Consider the following 13,707-nt stretch of genomic DNA (forward strand, 5'->3'; position numbering starts at 1 on the left):
GAGAATTTTGAAGGAGCTGGATTATCAAACATAAACAAGCAAAAACTAGTTTTCTTTTTGTAAATGAATGGGATTACTTATTGGAAAGAAGGAAAATCTCCTAAATGTGTAAATAGGTTTAAAACTGAAGGTAGCTGTGAGGTTTTCTATTCTAATATAATGGTGTTTTATTTTAAAAGAGCACCTTTTATTACATCATAATGAAAGGAATCTAATGTGATGGTTGCAATAAATGATGATAGATCAACAGTTTGGACACACAATGAAATGATTTATGTGATTTCACCTTTAACACCTGAAAGTGAAGCAGAGAGCATGCTGTCCTGCTCCATGTCACTGACAGGCGTTTATTTAATTGTGAGTTTGTAAGTGGAGACATATCGGACTTACCAGAATTTGGCTGCGATCACGTCTCCTCATGTAAGTCCTGCTGCTCTGCAGAGTCTGAATGTGATTTTTTATGAGTCGTCCTGCTGCTCTGGTACATCATCAGTGCAGTAATCACTGAAAGCAGACACAACGTCTTCCTGCTTAATGTTGTGCATAAATCGGAGATGATAACAGGAGGGGGAGATGAGACCCGGGATGAGGAGGGACTGAACCTACTCCTCACTCAGTCTCATGGGAGAACGAACATACCATCAGTAAAACAAGATGGATAAATGCCAACGGGTTTTAGCATGACTCAGAAAGAGTCTGACAAAAAGAAGTTATGCAGAATACATCAAGTTACAGGGAGGAATCTGGTTAGCGCAGAAAATCCACAAACAACGACTCATACACGTAGTTTGGTGTACAGACTGCTTGATGCTGAGCATTTGTACAGCAGAGATTTTCCAAGTAGGGCTTTAACTAGGACGTAAATTTGGGTTTGGTAAGTCCATCCCAATGACCTGCAGCTTCTAGTCAGATTTATTGTCTCCGCATGCAGCTGGAACCAGATGTTTGCGTACACTGGATGATAAACATATAACACTTCCACTGTCTGGCACAAAATCTAATTCAACTTTTCCTGTTTTAGGGCATTTTTTCTATATGACTGAGGATATTTACATAAATTCCTTAGTATCTGATCGATCGCTCTTTAAAGCTGTCCGTCTTGGTCAGAGGTTTTGGGCATCATTCCATAAACTCAGATTTTGATGTCACAAAATGAAGCAGTGTGTTTAAGTGTCACCTTAAAATACACCCCCAGGTCTGCCTTTAATTCACTCTGCTTTTGATTTTTTTAAACTCCTTAAACTAATAGTCATCTTATTGTATGTAAACTTAAGAATTTTAAAAAGCAACAAAAACGTTTCTAAGACTCCATCTACATGGAAAGATTATTTCCAAAACGAGTTATGAAGAACCCCGTAGTCACTTGGAACTGTTTCCAGTTTGTTTTTATTCACAGAAACGCAAAGAAAAACATTATTTTTACTGTTCCAGACATATCAGGGGTGTTAAACAGAGAAAATGGGAACGTCCACAGGAAGGGTGAACAACAAAGCTGGATGTTTAGTAGAACTCGTTTTTTAAATGTTTTATTGCAGCACCACCAACATGCAATCCATCACTGTTGTTACATATGACTCTTTCAGGTTTATAGTTCATTTTAGAGGCTTTTTCTAGGTCCGCATGAATATACAAGAAAGTAATTTTGACTCTGGAACCTTTTGGGTTTTTTTTTTAAAGCATTTTAGTTCTTCTGTAACAGTTCTTGTGTAGACACTGCGTACAGACAAACAGCTCAAAACTTTTCCCTTTGAGAAAAAAACCCCAAAACATTCCTAGAGAACAGAGCTGAAATCCTAACTGACCTAAAGCAGTAAAAAAATAAAAAATAAAAAAAAAATAAAAAATTGATCTGAATTCATGTCAGACAAGGAGAATCTTTATATTCAGTAAAATTCTGGTTCCAGCTGGAGCTCCTGGATCATTTAGTCTCCTCTGTTCCAGTTGGTGAAGGTCGAACCCATAACGTCAATCACTCTTCTTCCAACTCAGTCACTTCAGAAGGTGGGCTTCATTGGTTTTAGCAATGATGTTAATCAGATGAAATACTTAAAAAAAAAGATCTCTGTCATAAACTTTGATGACACAAAGTCATGACTTTCAATTAGACGGTTGAATTAACTGATGAGATGTTTTAAGGGACAGAAGAAATGACCCACATGGATTTAATTAGGAGTTATTTAACCTTGCAACATGAGGTGACTCCATGTTTTAAGGAACGGTTGGCAGTCAGGGCGGTGGGTGAGCATCAGTGAGCTGTCCCAACACGAGCTGCTGAAGCATGTGTGTGTGTGTGTGTGAGGACAGAGTGGGGGTGTTAAGAGAAAGTAGGCTAAGAGGCAAATGACAGAGAGAGGCACTGTAGGTGACCTAATATCAGAGAGTGAAGCATACATCGATTTGGAGGACGGGCTTTTTGGAAGGACATCCAAGTCAGACTGAAGATCAGCAACAGCCAGTGTGTGGATGTTAGGTTCTCAATGGGAAACCAGTCCTCCACTGGGGAAACTCTTTGATTAACTGGGGACGGTGTCTACGGAACGTCCAAACCTTTAATGCTTCATGAACATTTTCCCGCCAAAATAACATTACAGCCTTCACCGCTGTTAGGAATTCAAAATCTTTGTGCATTTATTTTTTATTAAGGAGACACGAGTTAACTGGTTCCTCTTTGGACTTTTATTTTAAAGTAGTAAGGCAGGTGGTTCTTGTTCAATGAAACACTAAGCATGTATGGAAAGTCAAAAGCGACACCATTCAATATATTACAAAGGCCCAAAATTGATGCTTATAAATGAGAAAACTGGATAAAATTGGAACTGCATGCAACAAATAAATTAACCTCTTAAACGAATCTGTCATGTTTGTTATTCTAGACTCTGGTGGAGATGACAGTTACGGACACAAACACTATTAAGGTAAGTGAGAAGTTTTATTTGCAGCGACAGGAAGTGTCAGGAGAATGAAGACTGGTGTGAGACCGAACTGATGGAGAAGAAGATGAGGAAAGAATAAGGGGAACCGGATGAGATCAACACGCAGGAAGGAGATTGATCTTACTGCTGACCAGGAGGAGGGTGACCCTGGGAGAAATGTCTTTCCACTGAGCCAGAGGTCGGCTGTGAGCCATATGGAGGAGGATGTTCACTGAACCAGGAATCTGGGCGACAGCACAGGAACCAGTTTGGTACTCTGACTGAAATTTCTTAAGAAACAACCAGCTGCAGTCAGGTTACCACAAGATGTTGGAGAACCGTCTGGTGACTGCCACAGGAATCCAGCTCCTATTTAAAGGCTGACAGCCTGCAGCTGGAGCTACACCTGCCTTACTCAGCCTGCAGGAGAAAAGGAGGACACACACACAGACACACGCACACACACACACGCACACACACACACACACTCTCACGGCACTCAGCTCAGAGTTTATGTCAAAGTATTTGTTTTTATTTAAATTTTACTATGATTTCCTCAGGTAATTAGTGCAACCAGTGGTAAATTGAGACCTTTAAAATATGTTGAACAAATATATCTTTGTTTGATTTCCTATTTTATTCAAATGATCAACTCTAACAGTAGTAATGATTTGCTTTTTACAGAAGGAATATCTTCTAGAACTGGTTCCAATAAGAACAAACAGATAGAAGAGTGGAGGAGGGGGAGGAGTGAAGAAGAAGGGAGGAGAAGAGGAAAGAGGAAAGAATGAGACAAAATGTATTTTAAATCATGTCTTTAAATGGTCAGTATGAATTCATTTTCCACTAGTAACAGAATACCATGAGGCAAAGCTGTCAGCTGGCCTGGCTGCTGGCAGAATTGTTCTGTTTAGAACATGTAGTAGACATAACAGGCTGCTACACCTCCATGTTTTATGACAAATGTGCAAACATTAGTGTGTAGAAATATCTCTGTGGGCAGGTGGTCCCAGAAACGGTTTACCTCCTGCCTTCTCCTTCTGATATTCCTCTGGGCCAAACTGACACGTTTCCTTCCAGCTGTCACTGTATGACATCCAGTTTTGTCCTTTTCCGGCTGCTGACACCAAGATAAGCTGTGTTCACCATTGATTAAGGCTCAGCACATTGATAACCTGCAGTATGAGCTGCAGCTGCTGTGTTGGAAAAGGCTATTGAAGAAGAGCCATTGCAGTGATCTGTGGAAATGTTTAAAGTGTCACTGCTGAGCTCTATATTATGGTTAATAATACATTCAAACAGATTAGTCCAGTCTCTGCACTAAAAGGAAATATGTGACAAGCTTGGTTCATCAAACTTGTGTGTTATGTTAAAACACATTTGCGTCTTTTGAGATCTCTTTGTTGTTGTTTTTGTCCAATTTAAGTGGTCAATGTGGTTCTGATAGTATTTTTTAAATGAATGAAACAGTAATTTCTATATTCTGAATCCACTACCTCTATGCAGTTTGTTGGTTTGGATCCAGCAGATGATTATTCAGAGAGCTTAGCTTAGAAAGGAAGCTTTAAAATGTCAACTTACAAAGGCAGACGACTTGGACACGATGTTTACATTAGCTCCATCTTGATGAATTACTACCGTAGAGAGTTCAGTAGATGAGTAAAAAATAATAATAAATGGCAATAGCAGTTCTCCGACTTTGGCCTCCAAAGGTCTCTGCACGGCCCTGAGATACAGAGTATTTCGAAAGAGCAGAGGGAATCTTACATTACAATTCTTAAGTAGAATAAGATGAGTAGTATTTTAAAAGAGCAGAGGAAATCTTACATTACAATTCTTAAGTAGAATAAGATGAGTAGTATTTTAAAAGAGCAGAGGAAATCTTATGTTTTTTGAACAATAACAATATTTGTTGTTAAGCTGTTGCTAAGAGATGACAGTGTTTTCTGGTAACCAAGGGCCACAATGTAAACATTACATATTTTAGCTTTTCAAAGTTTATCCACTCTAAATTTGTTGTCTAAGCATATAAGCAATATTTCAAAACAACTTATGTTTTATGAATTATATTATTTCTTATTAATTTGGTGCTAATAAATGAGCGTTTTTTCTTTTTCTGGTAAGAAACTGCCACGAAGTATAAATCAGATTTTTACTTTTGTTTTTAATGTCTGTGTACCATTAATGGCAAATAAAACATTTTCACTTTTCTCCAAAATTCACCAACTTGACAATTCTTAAGTCGAATAAGATGAGTAGTATTTTAAAAGAGCAGAGGAAATCTTATGTTTTTAGAACAATAACAATATTTGTTGTTAAGCTGTTGCTAAGAGATGACAGTGTTTTCTGGTAACCAAGGGCCAAAATGTAAACATTACATATTTTAGTTTTTCAAAGTTTATCCACTCTAAATTTTTTGTCTAATCATGTAAGCAGTATTTCAAAAGAACTTATATTTTATAAACAATAATATAACTTATAAATTTGGTGTTAAGAGATGAGCGTTTTTCCTTTTTCTAGTAACAAACTGCCACGAAGTATAAATCAGTTTTTTACTTTTGTGTTTAATGTCTGTGTACCATTAATGGCAAAAAACCATTTTCACTTTTCTCCAAAATTCGCCAAAGTGACAATTTTTAAGAATTACAAGTTATGTAGTGATTCAAAAGAGCAGAGGAAATCTTATGTTTTTTGAACAATAACAATATTTGTTGTTAAGCAGTTGCTAAGAGATGAGAGCGTTTTCTGGTAACCAAGGGCCACAATGTAAACATTAGATATGTTAGTTTTGCAAAGTTTACCAACTCTTAATTTGTTGTGTAAGCATATGAGCAGTATTTCAAAACAACGTATGTTTTATAAACAATAATATTCCTTATTACTTTGGTGCTAATAGATGAGCGTTTTTTTCTTTTTCTGGTAACAAACTGCCACACAGTATAAATTAGATTTTTACTTTTGTGATCAATGTCTGTGTACCATTGATGGCAAAAAAAAAAAAACATTTTCAAATTCTCCAAAATTCACCAACTTTGCAATTCTTAAGTACAATAAGATGAGTAGTATTTTAAAAGAGCAGAGGAAATCTTATGTTTTTTGGACAATAACAATATTTGTTGTTAAGCTGTTGCTAAGAGATGACAGTGTTTTCTGGTAACCAATGGCCACAATGTAAATATTATGTTAGTTTTGCACAGTTTACCAACTCTACATTTGTAGTGTAAGCATAAAAGCAGTATTTCAAAACAACTTATGTTTTATAAACAATAATATTCCTTATTAATTTGGTGCTAATAGATGAGCATTTTTTGATTTTCTGGTAACAAACTGCCATGAAGTATAAATCAGATATTTACTTTTGTGTTGAATTTCTGTTTTATAGTATATTTACCATCAATGATTAGAAAAAAATAAAATTAACTTTTCTGTAAAATTCATCAAAGTGACAATTTTTAAGAATTACAAGTTCAAAAGAGCAGAAGAAATCTTCTGTTTTTTGAACAATAACAATATTTGTTGTTAAGCTGTTGCTAAGAGATGACAGTGTTTTCTGGTAACCAAGGGCCACAATGTAAACATTACATATTTTAGTTTTGCAAAGTTTACAAACTCTAAATTTGTTGTCTAAGCATATAAGCAATATTTCAAAACAACTTATGTTTTATGAACAATATTGTTCCTTATTAATTTGGTGCTAATAGATGAGCGTTTTTTCTTTTTCTGGTAAGAAACTATGTCAAAGCATAAATCAGATTTTTACTTTTATTTTCAATGTCAGTGTACCATTAATGGCAAAAAAACATTTTCACTTTTCTCCAAAATTCACCAACTTGACAATTCTTAAGTAGAATAAAATGAGTAGTACTTTAAAAGAGCAGAGGAAATCTTATGTTTTTTGAACAATAACAATATTTGTTGTTAAATTGTTGCTAAGAGATGACAGTGTTTTCTGGTAACCAAGGGCCACAATGTAAACATTACATATTTTAGTTACAACAAATTTAGAGTTGGTAAACTTTGAAAAACTAAACTAAACTCATTTTCTAAATCATGTAGTTTTATTGTGCTAGTGACATGATAATGAAATTTCCTCGTAGGTTTGGAGTACTCATAAAAAAAACTCAAAGGTTATTTAAAAATGGTCAGTTAGAACAAGATTATTTTCCTCACACTCGGTGCGATATGTCAGCACAAGGTCTAGATTATGAAGATAAAAGTGATTACATTACATTTTGGGCAAAGCCAATTGATTCTTAAAACTACATTTAGGCTTTAAAAATTAGCATCAGTGTCAGGCATTGCACAAACCAACCAGAGAGACACTGAGAGTTTTCAAAAGGAACTCTTTATTATTTACAATAATGTCAAAACAAACATGGGCCCCATGCAGAGATCAAAAAATGTAAATACAAGTATGCAATCTAACAAACCCAACCATATAAAGATAAAATTTAATGAGATGCATCCCAACATGCCCTGTTTTCCACATGGATGAGATTCAGGTGTATTCTTTCAACCTCAGTGTATGATGAACTTGCCAACGTAAAAAGTGCCCAGTATGATCCTCTCCCCTCTCCTGCTGTCTGCTCAGCAGGAGAGGGGGACTTCATCACTTTTTGTACCCATTTCATCTGCTGGCATTGCCGCTCTTACTAATGGTCAACGGATGACAAAAGACTCAAAAAGGCTCGACAACAATCCTGATTCATCATCAACTGCTCCTTTTTGATGCACCACTAAATCCTTTGTCTGCACCTGCGCTCCAATTACAGAAAACGGCAACAATGTACAACCCTGCTGGCACCTGCAGGAAGCAGAACAGGATGGGTGCCAGCGACCAGATGGAAGTCCTGCACAAACCAGGCGGGTTTGGGTTCACTGAAGTCATTTGTAGTCTATACAATCTCTCTAGATTGGTTTTCACTGGCTTTACTGTGCAGCCTACAGATAATCTCCTTCCTATCCATTACCTGTGTCATGTGTCAGGGTCGGGCGGCTTTGCTCTGTCTTCCAGCTCTATCAGCACTTTCAGGGGTCAGGCAGATAAATGAGCAGATCAGGACCTTGGTGTGTTCCCGAGACATTCATTGAATTGCTGTTTTATGAAGGGGCACCACGAATGTTGAGTTCCTGCAATTTCACTGATTCATTTTCAGCAAGTCTTTATTCATTATTGCCTTTTATCATTTGAGTGTCCATTGTGGAGTTTTTAGTCTCATAGGAGCACCAACAATTTTGTCCGTGTGTGTACTCTGCAGCATATAACATCAATAATTATTATTATCCCAACAGATGGAGGCAGTGCATGTGCTGAGGCTGCAGATGACGCCCCAACACATCCACACGGAGCACAGCTCTGAATCACGACCGGACTCACCGCTGGCAGTGTGTCTGACTGATACGGGGTCGAAGGTAAGGATGCGTGTGGACCGGAAGCCCTCCAGCATGTCAGGAATAATAAAAGAGAGGCAGAAAACACAAACTTCTTGAGGCTGAACCGTCTTCATCCACCTCAGCTTTGTGTCAGACCTTTGTTCATAGAAGATGAAGGCTCCAGATTCGGCATCAGGCCTGCGGTGCTTGTGTGTTGTTGTGCTGATTTTTATTCAACTCAGCAGCCTCTCCGGCACAACAGCAACATTTTTCCTCTTGACGTTTTAAAATTCCAGCTTTACACATTTCTTTTTTAAGAAACCTTCACAGGCTCAATAGATGTGATCATATAAAGGAACCAGAGCAGACCAGCGATAGATAGAACCTCAAACATCAATTGGGAGAATAACCAAATCAGAAATAAAACCCGGGAGCTTCCTGCATCAAGAAAGAGCTTGGAAAAATTCTTCATACTTGACTTGTATTATATTTTGTGACATAACAATCTTCAATGTATTTTGACATAAAATACCAGATTAAATTCTCTTAAAATGCATGCAAGACAAACAACCTGACCATTTACCACGCTGACCTTAAAATCTTATAAAATTCTTCTCTGATCAGTTCCACATCTATCAGATCAGAGTAGGTTATTTCTATTCTAATAACTTCACTGTATTTTTTTTTCTTATATTCTTGTGCAGTATAATATTCTTATTATAAATCTTGCTTTTCTATATTTTTAACCTTTTTTGATCTTTTGTATGATCTTAAATATCTTGATGCTGCTGTTACACTTGAATTTTCCCAATTTGGGATAATAAAGAACATTTCTGTTCTGTTCTAATATTAACTATTTTATTCAATATTTCATACACATTGCATAAATATGTATGCAATATGGATACATATGTATAGATAAACATGGGTTTAAAATCATGCTTGATTTTAAACCCATGTTTAGATCATTTTTATTAATAATTTTATCTTAGCAAAAAATGAAAAAAAAATAAATAAAAAAATAGAGGAGAAACAAACAATCTTTTTTAAACAAAACAAAATTCTCACCAGTATTTTGCAGAAATGTAAAACTGAACCACTCTTAACTTCAGTGTGTTGGAACACGGGGAAATATAAAACATGCCAGACAGACGATCTTTGAGGACTGACTTTAGACTAACCCGACTAAAACAGACACTCAAATCTCAAGGATTAAGCTGTTTTGTAAAAAAAAAAAAAAAAACAGAAATGTAACTATCCAGATGTGCAAAGCTATGTGAGAAAAAACCTGGAGACTCTGCAGCACCAGGTTTACTTTTTACGTTTCACCCAAACATCGGCTGGAGACGGGTAGAATCCAAATGAAGCTTAATGTTTATTAAAACGCAGGCAGAACAAAGAGCAAAACCATGAGCATGGATGGTGGATACAGCAGGAACACAGAGGAGTATTTATCCTCAGGGAGGGAGTGATTACACAGAGAAGGAACAGGCTAGAGTCATTAACTGAATATAAAACAGCCGTCAGAGAGGAGCTGAGGGATAATGGCTGGCAGGGCCACCATGGAGACGGACTAAAGACACTGGGGTGAAAACAGTAGGGGGTCAGGGTCACTGTTGGTCCACTCGGATCAGGACACGTGACTGAAATGACCCTAAAGGAAGTACACTTAAATACCACACTTGTAAAATCACATCCCAAACACCTTCTGCTGTTCCAACACTTATTTTCTTCCCACCTGACATTCCAACTGATGGATATTTTTCTTTTTCTTGTTTTTGTTATGAACTGGATTCTAAATTATGAGTGATAATGACCACGGTGATGTGACTGATGTACAAACCCATTCGTGCTCAGAGACCATCCCTCACCCTCACAGACTGGGACTGATTCTCATATGTCCTGATGGTGTGGAGCCGTTCTGTTCATGGCTCTGCTCTCAGTTAATGTGACGGCCTTTTTACGCTAACTCAGTCCTTTTCAAATATAGAAAGGCATCCTCAAAGTGAGAATAGTGTAACATGCTCTCATTGATCTCAAAGGCACAAGATGAAGCTACCCAAAACTCTAGATCCTGAATACAAATTAGCTCTGAATGTTGACCTCCTCCTTCCTGATTGGTGGAGATGACACCGTTCTGCAGATTAATGACAGGCCGGGCAGTGAAGTGGAAAACATTTTACCGCCAGTCTGACCTTCTCGACCTGTTTCTTCTTAACTGACAGCGCTGCTTCCTGGAAGGTGATCTGATGGGTAAACTCTGTGGTTTCAAGAAAAAAAAAAAAAAAAAAAAAAAAAAAAAAACGCTGCAGAAACATCAAATTTTACCAACTAATTTTTGTCTCATTTCTAGTGAAAATTACAAAGTAACTTAAAAGGAACTTTTCAGCAAGATATGCAAGCTTGTTTTAAGCCAATAATTTCTTAAAATTGATGACAAATAGTTGGGAAAAAGTTTCATTGGCAGATTAATTCACTTACGAGAAAAATGTTTTAAGTTAAATAATCTGCCAATGGAACTAATACTTTTTTATCAACATTAATAAATTGTAGATTTAAAACAAGCTCCAATTTCTCGCGGAAAAATTACTTGTAAGTCAGTTTTGTACTGGAAACTAGACAAAACTGACTTAAGACTTTGTGTTTTGCAGTGAAGGGATGTGAAAATATCACAGGATTTAAATGATGTTCTCTTACCGGCTTTCTCTAATGGAATTTAATGCGTTTTAAACTAAGAGCGCTGCTGTGAGTCCTTCAAGGGAACAATACTGTTTTACTTTCACCCCGTAGGAGACGTTAAATTAGAAATGACACAAAACCCTTAAAGCATATCGCTACCTACATCTTCAAAACTATTTTAAATAGAACCTAACACCTAATGTACCAGTATATCTAATGGAAGAACTCTGCACACACACATAAGATAAATCTGCACTGTGGGATGACAGAAGACCAGGATCAATACATGATTACTGGAGCTGCTGCCTGTGCCTCAGGCCTTGATAAGGTACCGATCACATATAATTCACTCTGTTCACCAGGATCTGCTGTCCTCCGTTCTGACCGTACAATAAGTAAACAGTTGATGAAGGCTGTCAGCATGATTAACCTTTGCCTTGTTTGTTTTCCCACCCAGTCATGTCAGCTATTTATCTCTTCAACACTCACACTTCTCTCTCTCTTCACACACACGCACACACACACACGCACACCCACGCACCCATACGGGTTTTGGTGGTTTAGAGGGACAATTTTTTCAAACCAGTTTTTTGCAACACTAAACAGTCACCCCTTTCCACTTGTGCTAGAAAGACGTAGTAAGTTGTCAAAAATCTTGTTTGAGCTACACAACATAGATCTCACTTGAAAACTTCAATACACACATCAGAACTCAAAAGACAAGAACCTGATGCAATGCTGTATTAGAAGGACAGACGATAATGAGGTGCTTGGCTCCGCCCATGATACCAACAGTAATTGTCAGGGCCAATTTTATTTATCAGGACCACAGCATACACAAACATGAAATATATATGTATTAAGTCCAAACATGGAAATATGGAATATGGCTACACAGAAAGTGGACTTTATTTACAGCACCTTCACTAAGAACTAGAGCAACAATTCTGTTTGTGAACATAAAGGAAAATCTGTGAATGGCAAAGTTAAATGAATTACGGGTCTATTGTTAAATCAAAAAGATAATGCTGGCATTCTATTATAGTGGCCAGTTGTCCTTTCTTGATGTGTTCGCCAAAGTGCCTCATGACCGCAGCAATCTCCAGGGAGATCATGGATGCTTTTTTGCTCTCCTAGCACTTTCCATAGATGCTAGAAAAAAGAAATAATTCATTAGTGAAAACCAACTCCAATTGTTAATTTTTCTTGGTTATAAATTATGTAATGCCTGTTTTCAAATAAGCATTCATAAAGAACATACATTAGTGGCAGAAGCTACAGAAATGAGCATGTAGGTTGCATCGATGAAAATTAATTTCTGCAAATGCCAAACAGGTTAACACTTGGTATGGTTGCTTGGTATGTATGATTGATTATTTGAGGGAATTCTAGAAAAAAATTTTTTTTTTCATAATTTAAAATTGCATTTGTTTGACAAACAGGCCTCAGCAGCTGGTGAAGAACCATCCAAAGCCAAAAGACTTGTTCCTCCTTCTAATCCTGGTGCCTAGTCTTTTTTCCAGTGAAGGAGATCCCACTCTGAACCATCTCACTGACTCCACCAAAATACAGGTTCTGTAAAGGTGCAGCATCAGCAAAGGGCCGTTTATTGAGATCTCTGGTTTCCTAAAACCAGAGATTAATCAAATTTAAGATATTAAATTTGGTTAATATCTTAAAATTAACCAAATTTAAAGATATACTCTGATTACTTTGCTTATTAGTTTTTTGGTGCTTTGATATTTTGAAAAAAATATAAATATGTGAATGTATTTCAGATTAAGATTGGGATAGAGAAAGTAGTATAAACAGTCCCATTACTGATCACCAAATTAGATTTTCTAGCATCTGAACATTGGCTGTGTGAAAGTTTATCATTTTAATACAAGGCACAGTTAAATGGTATGTGTGTGGTAATTTAAGCCAGATGACATATTGGATAATGTCTGCTCAAAATATCATGCATAAAGAAGAACATGGTCACCCTATTGCCTTTCAGTGGTGTAGATCATTACTTTTGACCATGCTTCAGTTGTGCTTTTGAGCTTAACTAGCTTGGTGTTTCAAGACTTGTGTAGATGTGGTGATTTACCAGAATTTTTATTTGTGTTCCTTTTTCTGCGGGGCTCTATGTCCTTCTGTTTTAGTTTTCTGTTGAGCTCTTTCCCCTTACCATCTGTGTTTACTTTGTGCTGAAAAGAACATATAAAAAATATGGGGTTAATCAACTGAAAAGTAAAGAACACTTGCTTAAGGTGAGTCTCTTCCCAATGTAGAAAACAGTTCTCCATATTCCTGCACATTACATGTTGAATATTACACAAGACCTGTGTGTCTGTGCACTTCTACATGTAACTTTAAATTTTTTGTAACTTCAAAACTCAGTCCTCTATATACCTGCATCTTACATGATGAATATTACACAAGACCTGTTTGTTTGAACAGTAGTTAATACCATTTTAATGACTTCATTTAGAAAATAAGTTGGTCTTTGGAGACCAATAGTACCTCAGGAGGGTTGGTTAAAAAGGATCCCCATGCATCCACGTCCCCAGCCTGATACGGTTCCTTTTTGGAAATCTGAAATGTAAAGAACACTCATTGAATGCGAGTTTGTTCCCAATGTAGAAAACAGTCCTCCTTATTCAGGGACCTTACATTTTGAGTATTACACAGGACCTGCGTGTATAGGCGTTTCTACATGTCACTTTCATTCTTTCAAAACTATGTCCTCCTTATTCTG

General features: G+C 36.9%; 2 long non-coding RNA genes across 5 annotated transcripts; both read right to left on the minus strand.

The window, feature by feature from the left end:
• Nucleotides 1-390: 390 nt before the first annotated feature.
• Nucleotides 391-4,663, minus strand: LOC122827747. Of its 4 annotated transcripts, none has more exons than XR_006370114.1 (4): nt 4,494-4,663; nt 3,234-4,150; nt 3,058-3,157; nt 391-504 (listed from the first exon to the last, which is right to left on the minus strand). It is a non-coding gene; the product is annotated as an uncharacterized LOC122827747 (long non-coding RNA). The 4 variants fall into 4 exon arrangements; XR_006370113.1 differs by lacking the exon at nt 391-504 and having other exon boundaries at nt 2,916-3,157; nt 3,234-3,332; nt 3,937-4,150; XR_006370115.1 differs by lacking the exon at nt 391-504 and adding an exon at nt 2,916-2,982 and having other exon boundaries at nt 3,065-3,157.
• Nucleotides 4,664-11,726: 7,063 nt separating this feature from the next.
• On the minus strand, nt 11,727-13,118 carry LOC122827748. The gene is made up of 2 exons (XR_006370116.1): nt 13,057-13,118; nt 11,727-12,116 (listed from the first exon to the last, which is right to left on the minus strand). It is a non-coding gene; the product is annotated as an uncharacterized LOC122827748 (long non-coding RNA).
• Between the last annotated feature and the right edge of the window lie 589 nt (nt 13,119-13,707).

Source organism: Gambusia affinis, linkage group LG03, assembly GCF_019740435.1.
Source record: "Gambusia affinis linkage group LG03, SWU_Gaff_1.0, whole genome shotgun sequence".
Classification (NCBI taxonomy): domain Eukaryota; kingdom Metazoa; phylum Chordata; class Actinopteri; order Cyprinodontiformes; family Poeciliidae; genus Gambusia; species Gambusia affinis.